Raw genomic sequence first — 14,616 nt, 5'->3', positions numbered from 1 at the left:
TGGGATGTGTGCCTGCTCTCCAGCACCCTGCCCTGCTCCCTGAATCCCTTCCAGCTCCTGCACCTTGGGGCCTTGGCACTGCACCCTGTGTCTTCAGGAAGGAGCTGTTCTGGGGAGCTGGGCAGGAGTGCAGCCCAGCACCCCAAGTGCAGCAACAGCACAGCCCTTCCCACATCCCATTGAGAATCCTTTCTGCCTCCACAGCCCTGCACACCACCCCAGGGCTGACCTTGCAGTGTTCCAACTGCAAGGAACACTGCAAGGAAGCACCCCTTACCTGTCTCTCCACGGATCCCTGCTGTCCCTGAGGGCTGCTGCCCGGTTAGGGAAATCCTCGGCAGGGATGGGGCAGAGGTGGGGGCAGTGATGGGCGGTGCCCCATGTGTGCCTGTCCAGCCCCAGTGCAGCAGTCTCACCAGTGTGCAGGGCTGCAGGATGAGAGCACAGTCACGCACTTTCGTTTTGTAGTGTGGTGAAGCCAGAGTGAGAGCTCCCACAGTAGGAAGGGGAAGGCAGCAGCGAAACCGGCGGGTGCTCAGGTCCTCCCACACCGTCCCAGCACTCACACATGGCTGCTCTGCACGGTGAGCCAGTTGCTCAGTAGCACCCTGGCTCCCGGCTGCGTGTGGTCTCACGCTCCACCCTGCAGCCCAAATCCTGCACCCAGAACCTGAATCCAGCATCCCACACGTGGCTTCCTGAACCCAGCATTCCACACCCAGCGTCCTGTGTCAGAGCCAGAATGTGGCTGCAACCCACACCCCTGCCCCAGGATCTGAGCTTTGGAGAGGAGCTGCCAGCTGTGGAATTGCAGACTTGATCCTTAAGGGATGGATTTCCATGGATGAAACTCGTGCTTTCAAACACCCTTCTTAGGATCTCTCTCACTTTCTATGCATCTCCTCTGTGTGCTCAACATGGGGAAAGAGGAGGAGAGGTCCTGCAGCCCCAAGTGGGTCAGCAAGGGGTTGCTCCTTCTCCTCTGCAATCTCCAAGATGCTGCAGCATCTTCTAGCAACCTACACCTTGGTGTAAACACCTCCTTCCCAGGAGCCTAGCTGCCTTGTGTACCCATGCCTTTGGTCATAGTCCTACCAGGCCGATCAGAACTTTCCTGGGCTCTCCTGGTGCCTGGAGACATAGCAGGAGCAGAGGCCAACTGGGATCTGTGGAGTGGGAGTCTGCAATGCCAAAGGGGTTTAGGAGAGATGTTCCAGCCCACACATATGCCCCCTTCAGCCCTCTCTCCCCATCTAGTAGCAATCATCCCCTCATTCCCCATCTTGGAGCACTCATCTCTTTCCTTCCTCACTATCCCTCCCCTAGCCTGGCAAGTGTCACAATATCCCCCAAATCCTCACATGGAGGTGGGGCCACAGCACTCCTACACCAGCGCCATTCAAATCTGAGGCTGGAAGCTTCCACCTCTGTGGGCAGGTGCAGCGACCTCCTGACGTCAGTGCCATCTCGGTGGGGGACATGGGTCAACATGCAGGTGGCATCGCTGCCTAGGCACACAGCCTCTCCTCTCCTATCTCCACGGGTGCTGTTGCCTGGGAAACCACGGGCAAATGCGGGCAGGGATCCAGAGGGGTGAAGGGTGGGGAGGAAATGCCAGCTCCCAGCACCTGCGAGAGGGATGGGCTGGTTGAAACACCAGCAGTCTCTGAAGATTTCCCATGCACCAGGCCTGCAGCATAGGCTTGTGATAATCCCCAAGTGGCTGAAACCCTGACGTGGTCCAGGGCTTGTCCTTGAGTTCAGGTAGGACAATGCTGTCCCTGACATGGAGGTTGGCTCTCCACCTCTCCAGATAGACTCTGGGGTTGTGCCCCAAGCAATTCCTGAGCACCATGAGCCCCAGGACTGCTGGATCTGGATCTGTCCTTGAGGTCTCCCTACGATGGGATGCTACTTGCAGAACTGGGGGTTCCTTACCCACCCCTCCTGGAATGACAGCTCCAGTGCCTGCATGTATCCTTGGATAGGAGGCAGGGCAAGGTTTAAGCTCAGCTTTGTCATGATGGACAAAAATCAACCAATTTTCTTTTAAACAATCTTCTTGGAGGCAGCTTACAGCTCCCCAGGCTGCAGGTCAGCCCCAATGGGCATCAGGCTGACTGAGGAGCTGCAGAGACAGGGAGACCACACACTCTGGAGTGGTGGTCATCCCAGTCCCCCCAAATTCCCACCAGTGCACTGGAACCTGGAAAGGAAGTGAGCTGATGGGGAACAACGTCTGGCTTCTAGATGGGAGGAATGGGGATAGAAGTCCTTACACAGGCTGGCATTCCGGGGATTTCACAGCTGGCCCTGTATTATCAGGGAGGATGCTGCAAGAGGAGCAGCAGCAGTGCCACATAAGAGCCACCAGTTCGTGTTTCATCCTCCCAGCTTTCACATCTTTCTTTTCTCTCTGGCATGTCATCTCCATCCTGCCTGACACATGGGGAACTGAACCTTTCTATGACAGCATATCATCTCCTGCCCCAAAGCACCCATGACAGTATCAAAGCTCTTGGAAAGCCCCCCAAATTGTCCCTGATTTTCCAGCAATTTGAAGCACCTCGTGACAGCTGCCTTGCTCCCCAGCATAGATCTGGCATGTTTGCAATGCTCCTGCTCCTGTGAGGGCAATGACATGCTCCTGCTCTGGCATCCCTCTGCATCCTGGGACCCCTGACCCTGCTGTGCCAAGGGCTGCCCTTCCCCCAGCCCTGCCCCAGGCTTTACCTGAAGCTCACACCCTCTCCAGGCTTCCACTGAGTGCCTACAGCCTGGGCGAGTGCCAAGACAGGCAAGTGACATCGGGAGGAAATGCCACAGGCATCATTGCTTGTGGTCACAGGGAGCCGCATCCCCAGCAGCCACAGCTCCTGGGGACTTTCCACTCCCGTGCCTGCGTGCCTGTTAATGACCTAGGAAAATTCCCTCACGGAGTATCCAGACAGCCTGGGAGAAGCTCTGGCTTGGATGGGCAGCAAGATGGGTGTGGATGCTCAGGGGACTGCAGCCACAGGAGTTGAAGCCAGGCCCCTACACTGCCCCATTGTGCTCTCCCTGCAGCTTTGGTAGCACACACAGCACCCAGCTCACAACACAGAGCTTGTGTTTAATACCATGGTTACGTCTGGCTGCTGGGGACAGTTCTGGATACAAAGATTTCACTGCTGGTTGCTCATACTTTGGCTTCAGGTCCAGAGGCTGTTGTTCCTCTCTCTGCCTTGGTGACACCTGTCTGGGAGGCACAGAGCTGTCTGGATGGGTTCAGCTTCACCCAGGTCAGTGCTGAACTGGGCTGTCTCATCCCTGGAATGTGGCTCTGTCCTAGGCATGGGGGGCAACAGGGTGCTGGGTCCTTTGTGGGAAGCATGTCCTCTTCTCTGAGGGCAGCACCCAGGTCCCTGCCCAGTGCACTGGGCTGCAGAGAGCATGACAGCTGGGGTGCCTTGGGCTGCCCAAAATAGCTGTCCCTATTTGGGGCAGGTCCCCCACTGCCTGGCTGCTGGAAGCTATCCCATGACAGTGCCCCATGGATCTGCAGCCAGCTGGGAGTGATCACTGTACTGCTCAGCCTGCCACCCACGGGCTGCAGAGCACCCTGGGCTGGGACAGGCATCACCACAGGGCCTGTCTCCTTGCCATGACCCAGTGCACCCTTGGGCACTCTGCCTGGGGAGAGTAGCCCTGGGCCTTGTCAAACCCACCTTGGCCCCCCAGACAGGGATAGCTGGTGCCTGGAGGTTCAGCAGGGCTTGCAGAAATGCTCCCATCTCCTGTTGCAACTTGGCACACCCCTCATCTCCCAACCCCCATCCCCTTCCCCATCCCGTTCCCCTTTTGCCTCAAGCACCCTCCTCTCCCTGGCCTGGCCAGCTGACTCTTGGGTCCTGACAAAATGGGTGGCATTGCTGCCCTGCCTGGGGCTGGTGCTGCATCCCTAGGGAGTGGTGGGCAGGCAGGGACCCAGGCATAAATCACACAGGGTGCTGAGGCTGGGCTGGGCAGTGTCCCTGGGGTAGTGGCACTCCCACAGAGAAGGAGTTGAGGGACAAGGGACAATGGCTGCAACAGCCTGGCAAAGCAGCAGCCAGTACTTGCCCCCATACACCATTTGCCCGTCGTGCAAGGCCCTGGAGAGACGCCACAAGGCCATCTCCATTGCATCAAGGGCAGTGAGGAGGACAAGGTGCTGTCCACCCAGCTTACCCTGCAGTCCTCCACCCTGCATGACACAGGGCTTTCAGTTCCCTTTGGGGCACGTCCATGACGTTTCTCGTCACTCACCCTCTGACTTCTGGTGAAATTCCCTTTCGGGAAATCAGCCAAGCATCCCCGTGGGGGAGGGACACAATGATATGGTCGGGGCAGGAGCCCTAGGAAACAGCCCATTCCCCTGCAGCTCTGACAGACTACAGCCAGGCTGCTGCCGTGGTCCTGGGCAGGAGGAGTTAGTGATCCATGGAACAGCAAGTCTGCACAGGCCTGACCTATGCTGTGGGCATCCCTCGTCTCCAGGCTAAACTTATGCAGGTTAGAAACCAGCCTGTAACATAGGAGTCTGCAGGGAGCTCACACCTGGTACCTGCCATGTGCATATCTCTGCCTTTATCTGAAACAGCAGCAAGATGTTCTCATATCAGCATCTTTCTTTTTGGCAGTAAAATACTGAATAGAGCTGTTCTCTTCAAAGGAAATTCTCCAATATTTCAAACAACTAAACTGGCATAACCCTTTCTGCTGACAGGTGTCTGCATGGTGTGCTGTGTGTGGACTGGAGGTCTGTTCATTGCTGGGCCTCTTGAAGTTCCTGCATGTCTAAGGAATCTAAGAGTATCTTAGAGTATTATACTCTAAGAGTATAATAAAGTAGTAGTCACTTTATTAAACAGCTCTATTAAATAGCATTTTAAATGTCACTTAAAGAATCTGAGTGCCTTTCTCACTGGAATCATGACAATCCAGCACATTCGGGTGCAAAAAGGACACTGACTGCATTAGAAGTCCCAGAGTGTGAGGGGGCTGGAGAGCTCCATCGTTGAAGCCCATGGACCTTGGGACAAGTAATTTCAAATAGAATTCCTGGTGCTGGCAGAGATGAGTGGGTTCTCCAGCTGCTGCCAGCAGACGTGTCCAGACTTGAATGCTGGGGACACCTAAGAGGCTGGGGAGGAGGGGGGAATCTCCGCAGCACACACCCAGAGAGATGGAGACAGCCATGCCACAGGGACAGAGCTCAGGCAGGACCCAGCCTTGCTCAGTGCGGGTCACCGCTCTGCCCTCCTGTCCCGCAGCTCGCCCCGTTCTGTGCAGGGCACCCGGGGACCCGGGCATGCTGAGCACTCACACTCACGGGCAGAGCTGCCGGGGCCCGAAGGGGAACTGCCGGCAGGAGGAGGAGGAGGAGGGCCGGGAAGGAGCCACGCTCCCCCTGCGGACAGCTGCTGCTCACTGCAGCCGCCGGCAAGCAGCGGGTCCCCGATCCCGCCCGGCTCCTGCGGCTCTCTCAGGGATCCGTGAGAGGATCCCCCACAGGTGAGCACAGCCCGGCTTGGGTCCCTTAGCCCTCGCTGCTGGCAGGTACAAGGGTTGTCTCCCTCTGCGTTGTGTCCCACGCCTGGTGTGTGCCGGTGCTGCAGAGCATCCACCACCCCTGTAACCACAGCGGCTCATGCTCTCTGTGGAGAGCTCGTAGGAGCTCCATGTGTAAAGCTGGAGGGAGGGAGAGCAGATAAAATCAGATATCACAGCAGATAAAATCCATATATCCCTGCTGAGAGTGTCTCCAAATCTGAAAACAAGCTCTGGAATGTCTGAGGACAGGGATAAGCAGCCTCTGGGCAAGGCCAGGCTCTGCCATGCAGAGCTGCCTGTCCTGGGGACACTCACCCCAGCAAGCTCCACTTTGCAGCTGTTAATGCGACTTGGCAGCAGTAAGGGAAGCAGGGGACAGAGGGGACAGCTGGAAAAGACTGAGAAGGATGGCCCAGACCTGGGGATGAGCCGGGTACATTCTCCCCACAGGGTGGGATGACGTGCTGGAGAGGTGGGCATGCAGGCACTGTGGAGGCTGGCCAGCCCTAAGCTCCCACTGCTCACAGAGTCCTTTAGGACTTCTTTTGATCTGTGAGGCAGGGATTTTAGGACAAGCTGGAGGTAAAAGGCTTGGTGTCAGAGTAGACTGAAATGCAGCACATTTGTGGAAAGACACAGGGCCGGCTGTCTTAGCTGTCAAGGACAATCACAGGCTGGTGGGCATTGCATTTGTCCTGGAGAAGCAGCAGAGTTTGAGACAGGATCTAATTAATTCTGAGTGGGTAGGGATCCTAATGCACGTTGCCTTTGCCTCGTGTAAACTCGACCTCGCCTGTCCAAAACTATTGAGTCCCTTTCCAAGACAAGGGATTAACTTGTTAAAGGCACTGGGTAGACCAGCAAGGAGTCTGGTAAGATGAGCACGGTGGCACGTCCACAGAGCACAGAGCCGCAAGTGCTAAAGGGTGCTGGGCTGAGTGTCCCTGGCACCGCACAGAGGGTGATTGTGGGACAAGGGGCAGCCAGGTCTGTGGGTGCCTGGACTCTGCTCTGTGCTTCCCTGCAGAGCAGGGGAAATGCCAAACCTCTTCCCTCCAAACAATGCTGTAACATCGGACAGAGCCACACATGGAGCAGCTGGGGAGCAAAACGCCACATTTCACCCAAAGCTGCGTCAGGGGGAAGAAGGGGGGCAGCGGGTCTGGTTGGCAGCGGACTGTGCTGCCTCGGGGCTGAGGGAGCGCAAGCCCCGGAGCTCCGACAGCCGGGAGCGGCAGCGGGAGCGCCGGGTGTCCCGCCGCCGGCAGAGGGAGGCAGACACCGCGGCGGGGGATGCTCCGCACGGCCCCGCCGGAGCCGCACCAGTGGGACAGCAGGGACAGGAGCGCAGGGGCACAGCCGACTGAGTCGGGGTGGCACAGCGCGCCCCACGGCCCTGGGCTGCTCCGAGCCCACCCGGCTGAGCTCCGGGCTGTAATTTCGGGACGTAGCCCCACGATTTTTTCTGACCCAACAACCAGCCTGACATGGCACTGACCACAGGGATAGGAAGGTGTCAGTTTGTGTCAGAGGAGAGATATGGACCTGCCCTGGTGGCACTGGGGTCCTCACTGCATGGGCATGGAGCCTGTGCCATCATCTTTGGAAACCCTGTCCCTCTGGGGTGCAGCCTCATCCTGTCTTCACAAGAAGTGCTGCCACTGCCACACTCCTGTGCCTCACACACCACAGTGGGTGTCAGTCCTGGAGGTGACAGTTCCAGGGCACATCTGGTGCACGCACTGCCTGAGTTGGTGTGCCAGCTCACACTGCACCAGGAGCTCCCCACGGCCGTGGGGATGCTCCTGGATGGTGCCTGGGTGTGTCCCCAGCTAAATTTAACGGACTTTGCGGTATAAATATCCCCAGTCATAAATAAACAGAGGCTAGATGTTTATCGGGGCCATCCTGGCAGCTCCAATCCAACACGCCGGGCACCCCTCACGGTCTCAGTGGTCCTCCCCAGGCTGTCCCCTCTGCCAGCAGCACAGCTGCGCCCTGCACAGCCCCACAGGGACATGGTCACAGGATCCTGCCCCACACCATGGCCCTGCTCTGGTCCCACCAGCCCCTCAGGGGTAAAGATCCAGCAGGCACTTTTCCTGCAGGGATGCTGACTCCCACAGTTTGCTGGATTGCCCCAGGCCCTGTGCTGTCACCTGCCACCAGCCCTGTTTTCCTGGCTCCCTGAGAACAAGTTTGTGTGGGGGCACAGAGGACCGGAGCTGGCATCCTGGCACAGTAGGGGCCTGTGCCACCAGTGCTGGAGCCCTGGGGACCCTGAGCATCCTGGGCCGAGCTCCAGAGCTGGTGCATGGAGTGTCCCTGGGCTGTGCTGGCACTGGAGACTGACCACCATGGGACCCTGTGGATCAAGAGCCACTGTCATCATTAGGGGTGAGGCCTGGACCACAATGGGGGAAGGAACCAGACTACAGTGTGAGATGGAGTTCAAGGTGTTATGGGAGAGCCAGGAAAACATGAATGGGAGGTGAGGACCAGGCAGAGTGGCAGGAGCAGCAGTGGCAGAACGCTCCCATGGGCTCAGCACCCATGTTTCTCCCAGTTGTTCCTGGACTACCCATTTCCAGCCCCTGTCCTCCATCCTGCGTGTCTCAGGATGTCCCACTGTTCACTTTCATGGTCCTCACCAATCTGCCCAAGCTGCACTGCACAGCCTTCCTCCCCACAGCTCCCATCATAAGGCCTCTGAAACCCTCCTGCTGCAGACTGGGGCTGGAGCATCCCTCTACAAGAGCCAGCATCCTCTTTGTGCCCCATGGCTGTGCCAGGAACATGGACTGAGCTGAAGAGGGATGCTCTAAAGGGGATACTGCTCAAGTCAAGCCCCATTGTGCTGTACCGTGGGGTGGTGTCAAGGTTTAACCCCAGCTGCCAAGTACCACACAATTGCTTGCTCACTTTCTCTTCCCATTCCTTCACCAACAGCAATGGGGCGGAGAATCAGGAAAGAAAATAAAATAGAGCTCATGGGTTGTGATAAGAACATCAGCCTGTGGGTATGCTGAGCTGTCAGCAGGTTGGCCACACCTTGCAGAGGTGTGAGGGGAAACCTCTGGCACATCCGCTCCTGGTAAAAGATCACCGGAATTTGCCCAGAGCTGGTCCCCAGCACTGCCAAACCATTCCTGACTAGCTCAGATCCATCCTCCTCACCATCTGCAGCCCAAGGTTAATGAGTACCTCCAGGGTACACAACTGGAGGGTCATTAAACAGCAGTCGAACAAGATGGGGCTGCCAGCAGCACTCGAACAAAGAGGGCTGATTCACTGTTTGCCCTGCAACAATATTTACCGTGGCCGGGAGTGAGGGAATGTTTGTGCGGGACAGGACGACGGGACGGCGAGGCGACACGGGGACCAGCAGAGGAGTGTGACAGTGCAGGCTAGAGGGCTGCTCACACTGCTGCAGTCCTGCCCACTGCAGGTAGGGTGCCTAGCACAGCCACCAGTGCCCTCAGCTCAGCAGGGTGTCGCTCTGTCCTGCTGGTGTGTCTGTTCACTCTGGGCAACCAAAGCCACCTCCATGGGTGCCCAGCCTTCCCCACGCTAGCAGCCTGCTCCAGCATCCTTGCTGGCATGTTGTCCCTATCATCTCAGCCTGTTTCCCAGTGAGGGAGAGAGCTGGACGCAAGGACAACAGGGTTGGTGCACCTGGCTGAAGGTGGGGAAAATTCTCCCCCAGGAGACCTTGGTGTGAGGCTGCTTGTGGCTCATGTGTGGCTGAGAGGGATGCTGTGGGGGAACCTGGGTCTTCACTGATCCTCATTTGTCTCCTTTGCTATCCCCAGAAAGCCAATGCTTTCAGGGTCATTTGCTCATCAGCTCACTACTTAATTAGCCCTGACTGCAGATGTGTCACGTACACAGCCAGAATGCTCATGCTCAGACATACGTGTACACACACACACACATATACACACACACACATACACACATGTATCTGTGTGTACTCAGCAGCCTGAAGGCCGGGACACCCTTGGAGGAACGTGCTGCCTCTCCTGGGAGATGCTAAGACACAAGAGGTGTTCAGCAAAGACGCTGCTTCATGCCAGGGCCTGCCACGCAGCCAGCTTCCCTAGCACAGCAGTGATGGGCTGGGGCACGCAGGCCGTACCCTCTGATGAGCCCTCCAGCCGCTCTGGCTCCCAGCCCTCTCAGCACTGCCTGCCACAGCCTTTTTCCAAAGCAAAGCATGTACTGCACCTTGCTGGGCCTCTGAGCACCCCACCAGGACCATGCCCCACCCTATGCCAGGGTGGGAACTGCTGGTTCCAGGCTGCTGGTGCCCAGCAGCTGGTGGGATCAGGAAGCCCCCTCCAGCCCATTCCAGCACGTGCACCCGGCATAGGGGCACTGCTGGCTGTGGGGGGTGTGCATGTCCAGCTGCAGGGTGGGTGAGCAGCTGGCACTGACCCCAGCTTCCTTCCCAACAGCCCATCAGAGAGTCAGGACTCGTGTCCGTGGGGCAGAGGGACTCATGCAGATATGGCAGCGCTGCGGGTGCCCTGCCCAGCAAAGGGTGCTGCCTGTCCTGCCTGTCCAGGCTCACAGTGCAGCAGCACAGCCCACCTGCACACCCCTTCCTGCCCCTCTGGGCCCTGCAGCCTCCTGGACTGAGGGCGGAGGGGGGCAGATTCCTTTCCAGGTGGAAGATTTCTCTCCTCAGGAGCAGTGAATTATCCCCAGCCTGTCGCACGCAATCTATCTGGCTCTCCACTCTCCTGCTTGCCAGGTTGCAGGTACAGTACCTGTCCCATGTGCTGGCTGCATCAGGGTCCCACTGCAGGGTCCTGCCTCTGCACACCATGCCCATCCTGGGCTCCCCACATCCTGCAGCCTCACAGGGTGCAAGACTCCAGCAGGGTTGAAGTATGACCAAGCACTGGCTATGTGACCTTGGTTAAAGACAGGATCCACGCCTCCATCCCCCAAGGCCTGAGAGCACCCTCAGCATGCACAGAAGTGGGAGCCAGTCCTACTCTTCTCCTGGTTCTGTCCTGGCCTCTCCAAGTACAACACCCAGCTCAGCCCACACGAGAACCAGACGCTGTTCCTGGCTCCCAGCAGCCATGGGCTCCAATGTGTCTCCCAGGCAGTGCTGCCTGATGTGTCCTCATGCTGGCCCCCGCACAGGTGAGCAGCAGGGGGGCAACAGGCCCCACGTGCCTCTGCAGCCCGTGGCACTGTGGCCCAGGGCAGAAGGGAACTGGAGCCTGCTGTACAGGCATCTGTCCCATCCTTGGTAAACCCTGGCCACTAGAAATGTGGTGTCCCAAGACAGGATCTGACGGCTGGATGAGTTTCCCAGCTGGGACCGGGATCCTCAGGCCTGGGGTTGACAGTGCTGGGATGTCTCCACAGCTGACACACTGGGGCTGGGCAGTGGAACTGGAGCCAGGACTCTCGGGCCCCCATTCGAGCTCCAGCAGCTGAGGCATCCCCTTAGCAGGACACTACAGAAGAGTGGGAACAGCCAGGACTTGCTGAGTTCAGCCCTTTGGTACCCACTCTTTGCCCAGGGCATTCCATCCCCCTGCCTCTGTTGGGAGCAGGAGCAGAGGGGACAAAAGCCTGTCATTACCTGGCCCAGGGAAATCTCCTGTGCCCAGAGCCAGCCCCCTGCCCTGCTAATCACATTCCCCTCATTAGCCAGCCCTCATTCAGTGCTGATGAAGGGGAACAGCAGGGGATCCAATTAGAGACAAAATGACAGGCCAGAGCAGGGATCCTGCTCTACCTGTCCTGGCCCCAGGCAAGCATCACTCATGGGGTGAAGGCTCTGGTGGGACAATGTGGGGGACAACAGGACCATGGTGGGTTTATTTGGGTCTTAGTGTCCAGCACCTTTGCTCTGGACACCGATCTGATGGCACTAGAGCCAGGAGAGGGGTTGCAAGTGCTGTCCAGGTGCTGCTCCAGGGAATCTGCACATCCCTGTATGAGTGTGCCAGGCCCGTACAGCCGTGTGCACAGGTGTGCCAGGCTCTGACACCCTCAGGAATAGGTTCCTCCAGTGATGAAAATTGCTGCTGTCCCTTCTGGGGCAATGCACTTGGCTTCCTTACACCCCAGCAGGCCCCTGCCACTGGCTGCTGTGGCAGACTTGCACCAGAGAAATGCACTAAGGGTGCAGCCTGGCCCTTACCACAGCCCCATCCCTGCACCTCCACCCTACTGCCCTGTGGGGTCCACAAGGTCCTTTGAGTCTCTCCAACATGGCCTTCCCCCAAACCATCCCCCAGGGTACTTGTGGGGCCGGATGGGACCATGCAAGCTGGACATATCCTGGCTCTGTTAGGGCACCCAGCCTTGTCAGTAGCCCTGAAGTCTGGGTCCCTATGGCTCGTGCATCCTCACCCTCCAGTTGCCAGCCAGGAGAGGATACAGGGCAGGCTGCAGGAGCCCAGGTTGGGAAGGGTTACAACCACAGAAGAACAAGGTTCCCAGAACCTTCCCAGCAGGAACTACAGGGCTCATTAACCAGATGTCTGTAGCAGGGGTGGGAAGGACTTCATTAGGGATGGAGAGCAGAGCTCAATGGCCCAGCCTCGGGGCACTGAGGGGCTCTATCCATCCTAGATCTGGCCTCACTTGCCCGGGAGGAGACCCTGACTCAGCAGTGGGGCTGGTCAGACCCACTCCTCCATCCCTTGGGCTGAGCCAGTGATCCCCTCTTCATTTGCCTCCTATCCCTGGTGCCCTGTGCAGGGGCTGGGGTGACTCTACAGCCAAGGGGCTCCTAGAAGCACCAGGAATGAATGAAGCCCTTTTTCCTTCCAGTGGGAATGCAACAGGGCACCAGAGGGAATTTCTAGCCTGGGGGTCCCTCCAGCTCCCTGCAGGGGGATTGTCCCACCAGGACCATGCTCCTGCCATGAAGAGCTGTGGGTAATTACAGACCCTGGCAGCAATGCTAATCACAGGCTGTGGGAATAAATGGAACAGGTCTGAATACTTGAGGGTCTGCACTTCCCCTGCCCCTGCCAAGAGCCTGTGTTGCCAGGAGGGCACAGAACCACATGCTTGGCTTGGGGGGCATGTGCCCAGGGCTGTCCCCTGGCTGTTGGGGACACTGAAATGGATCTGGCATTACCACAGTACCTGAACTGCACATTCCAACTCTCCCCAAAGGATGCTCTTGCAGTGTGTGGGGTTGGGCAGGGCTGATGGCTCAGTGCCCACAGCTTCTCTGGGGCTTAACCCAACATGTCTTTCCTGCCACACTCTCTGCTTCAGTTTTCCCGTGTGCAGAAGGAGGGATGGGTGAGAAGGCATGTGAGCTGTCCTGCTGCCAGGGTAGGAGTGGTGGCATGGCGAGAGTTACCCCCGGCAGGCTGCAGGGACAGCAAGGCACAGCAGGACTCAGCAGGGCAAGCGGCTTCCACCAGCCTGCCTGTGGCCACAGCTACACCCTCTGCTCAAAACTGCATCCTTACCCCCGGCACACAGCTGCTAGTGGCCCCGGGCAAGGAAGGGATTTTCCGTGAGCAGTGTGAGATCTGGCCTCTCCCCAAGGCTGAGCATCCCCATATGGCCGGTACCATCCAGCACAGTGGGGGGACAGCCGAGCTCACTGGAGCCATCCCAGCCCCGCTCTGCCTGCCCAGCTCCCGGCCCCGGGCAGGCGCTGCCCTCCTGCCCACCGGGGCAGCTGTCCTCAGGCTCCAGCAGCGGGAGGTGCCCGTGCCCAAGCGCTGCTCCTCCCGGCACGTCCTGCAGCCACGGCGGCGAGCGAGCGGCGCCCGCGCTGCGCGCCCCAGCCCGACTGGCCCAGCCAGTCCGGCCGCCCCGACCGCCGGCAGAGGCGCAGCTTTGTCCCCATCCCTCCCGCCCTGCCGTGACTCAGTGCCCGCCCGCAGCCAGCGCTCGCAGCCCCGCCACCCCCCTCAAATCACCCAGGCAGGGAGCTGGCCAGCACTGGGGAGGGATTCTGAAGCCAGGGCACGGAGCTGGAAAGGCAGGGCAGGAGCCGAGGAGATGTGTTGCCCCAGCTTGGTGCTCCAGGAACTTGTCCATCCGGATGGGGAAGAGGAAGGTGCCAAGCAACCATCCGGGAAATCGCAGCAAGACCCAACATGACTGGCTTGACAGGCTGGGAAACAGCCGGAAAGAGACAGCCTGGCCCCTGTGTCACGGCTTGGAGCCACGGCTGTGGGGAGAGGCACCGGGAAGGGCTCAGGGCTGCTCCCCTGCCACCTGCTTGCACGAGAGCTGGCTGGCTGCTGGCACCAAATGAGCCAGCGGTGCTGCCTGGAGCACTGCAGAGTGCTGGGAGTTGCTGCTGTGGACACTCGCACGTGTTTGCGTGTGGCACACGTGGACAGACACACACCTGACACCACCTTGCAGTGCACATGCCACGTACACACACACACCACCCACACGCACAGCTCCTACACCCCCCTTTACACTGTCCTCCCCAGGAGTGAGGCACATGCCTGGACATACCTCCCACAGGTCTGCACAGGTCTCCCCAGACCCCTCCAGACATGCTGTGCATACCTCAGTATCCCCCCACACATCTGCACCACACAAATGCCCCCACAGGAATGCATGTGCACCCCTCACACGCATGCACACCCTGCACATGTATCTACATGTCTACACATGCATACATCACATACACACCCACCATATCCATGCGTGCCTGGGTGAGACCAGACCCCACACCGTGTATTCCCCCCACATTCCCCCCACCCCTCACATGCAAACCCCCATGTGCCCACTCACCAGCCCCCATCACCTCACTCCTTCCCTGGCCCCCGGCCACACGGGCTCAGTTTGGGCTCGTGTCCCTGCACATCACATGGGGATATGGACACATGGCCCACCACCGTGGACACCCAGAGACCACACAGACTCCTGCCACACATCCCCATGCTCCTGTACATCCAGCACTCACACTGATTCCCCTCCTGGCTGCTCCCCCAGGGATTGTCTCACTGTGGGGCTGGTGGGGGGCTATGGTGTGCTGACCATCCAGATTCCTTCACCCACACGGCCACGCTGCCCTGGGCT

General features: G+C 58.7%; 1 long non-coding RNA gene across 1 annotated transcript; it reads left to right on the top strand.

Moving 5' to 3' along the window:
- Positions 1-2,736: 2,736 nt before the first annotated feature.
- LOC134555409 (uncharacterized) lies at positions 2,737-4,919 on the top strand. Its single transcript, XR_010081425.1, has 2 exons — positions 2,737-3,281; positions 4,748-4,919. It is a non-coding gene; the product is annotated as an uncharacterized LOC134555409 (long non-coding RNA).
- Positions 4,920-14,616: the final 9,697 nt, after the last annotated feature.

Source organism: Prinia subflava, chromosome 10 (assembly GCF_021018805.1).
Source record: "Prinia subflava isolate CZ2003 ecotype Zambia chromosome 10, Cam_Psub_1.2, whole genome shotgun sequence".
NCBI lineage: Eukaryota > Metazoa > Chordata > Aves > Passeriformes > Cisticolidae > Prinia > Prinia subflava.
Note: the sequence above shows the minus strand (reverse complement) of the source record. Positions and strands in the feature narration are given on the sequence as shown.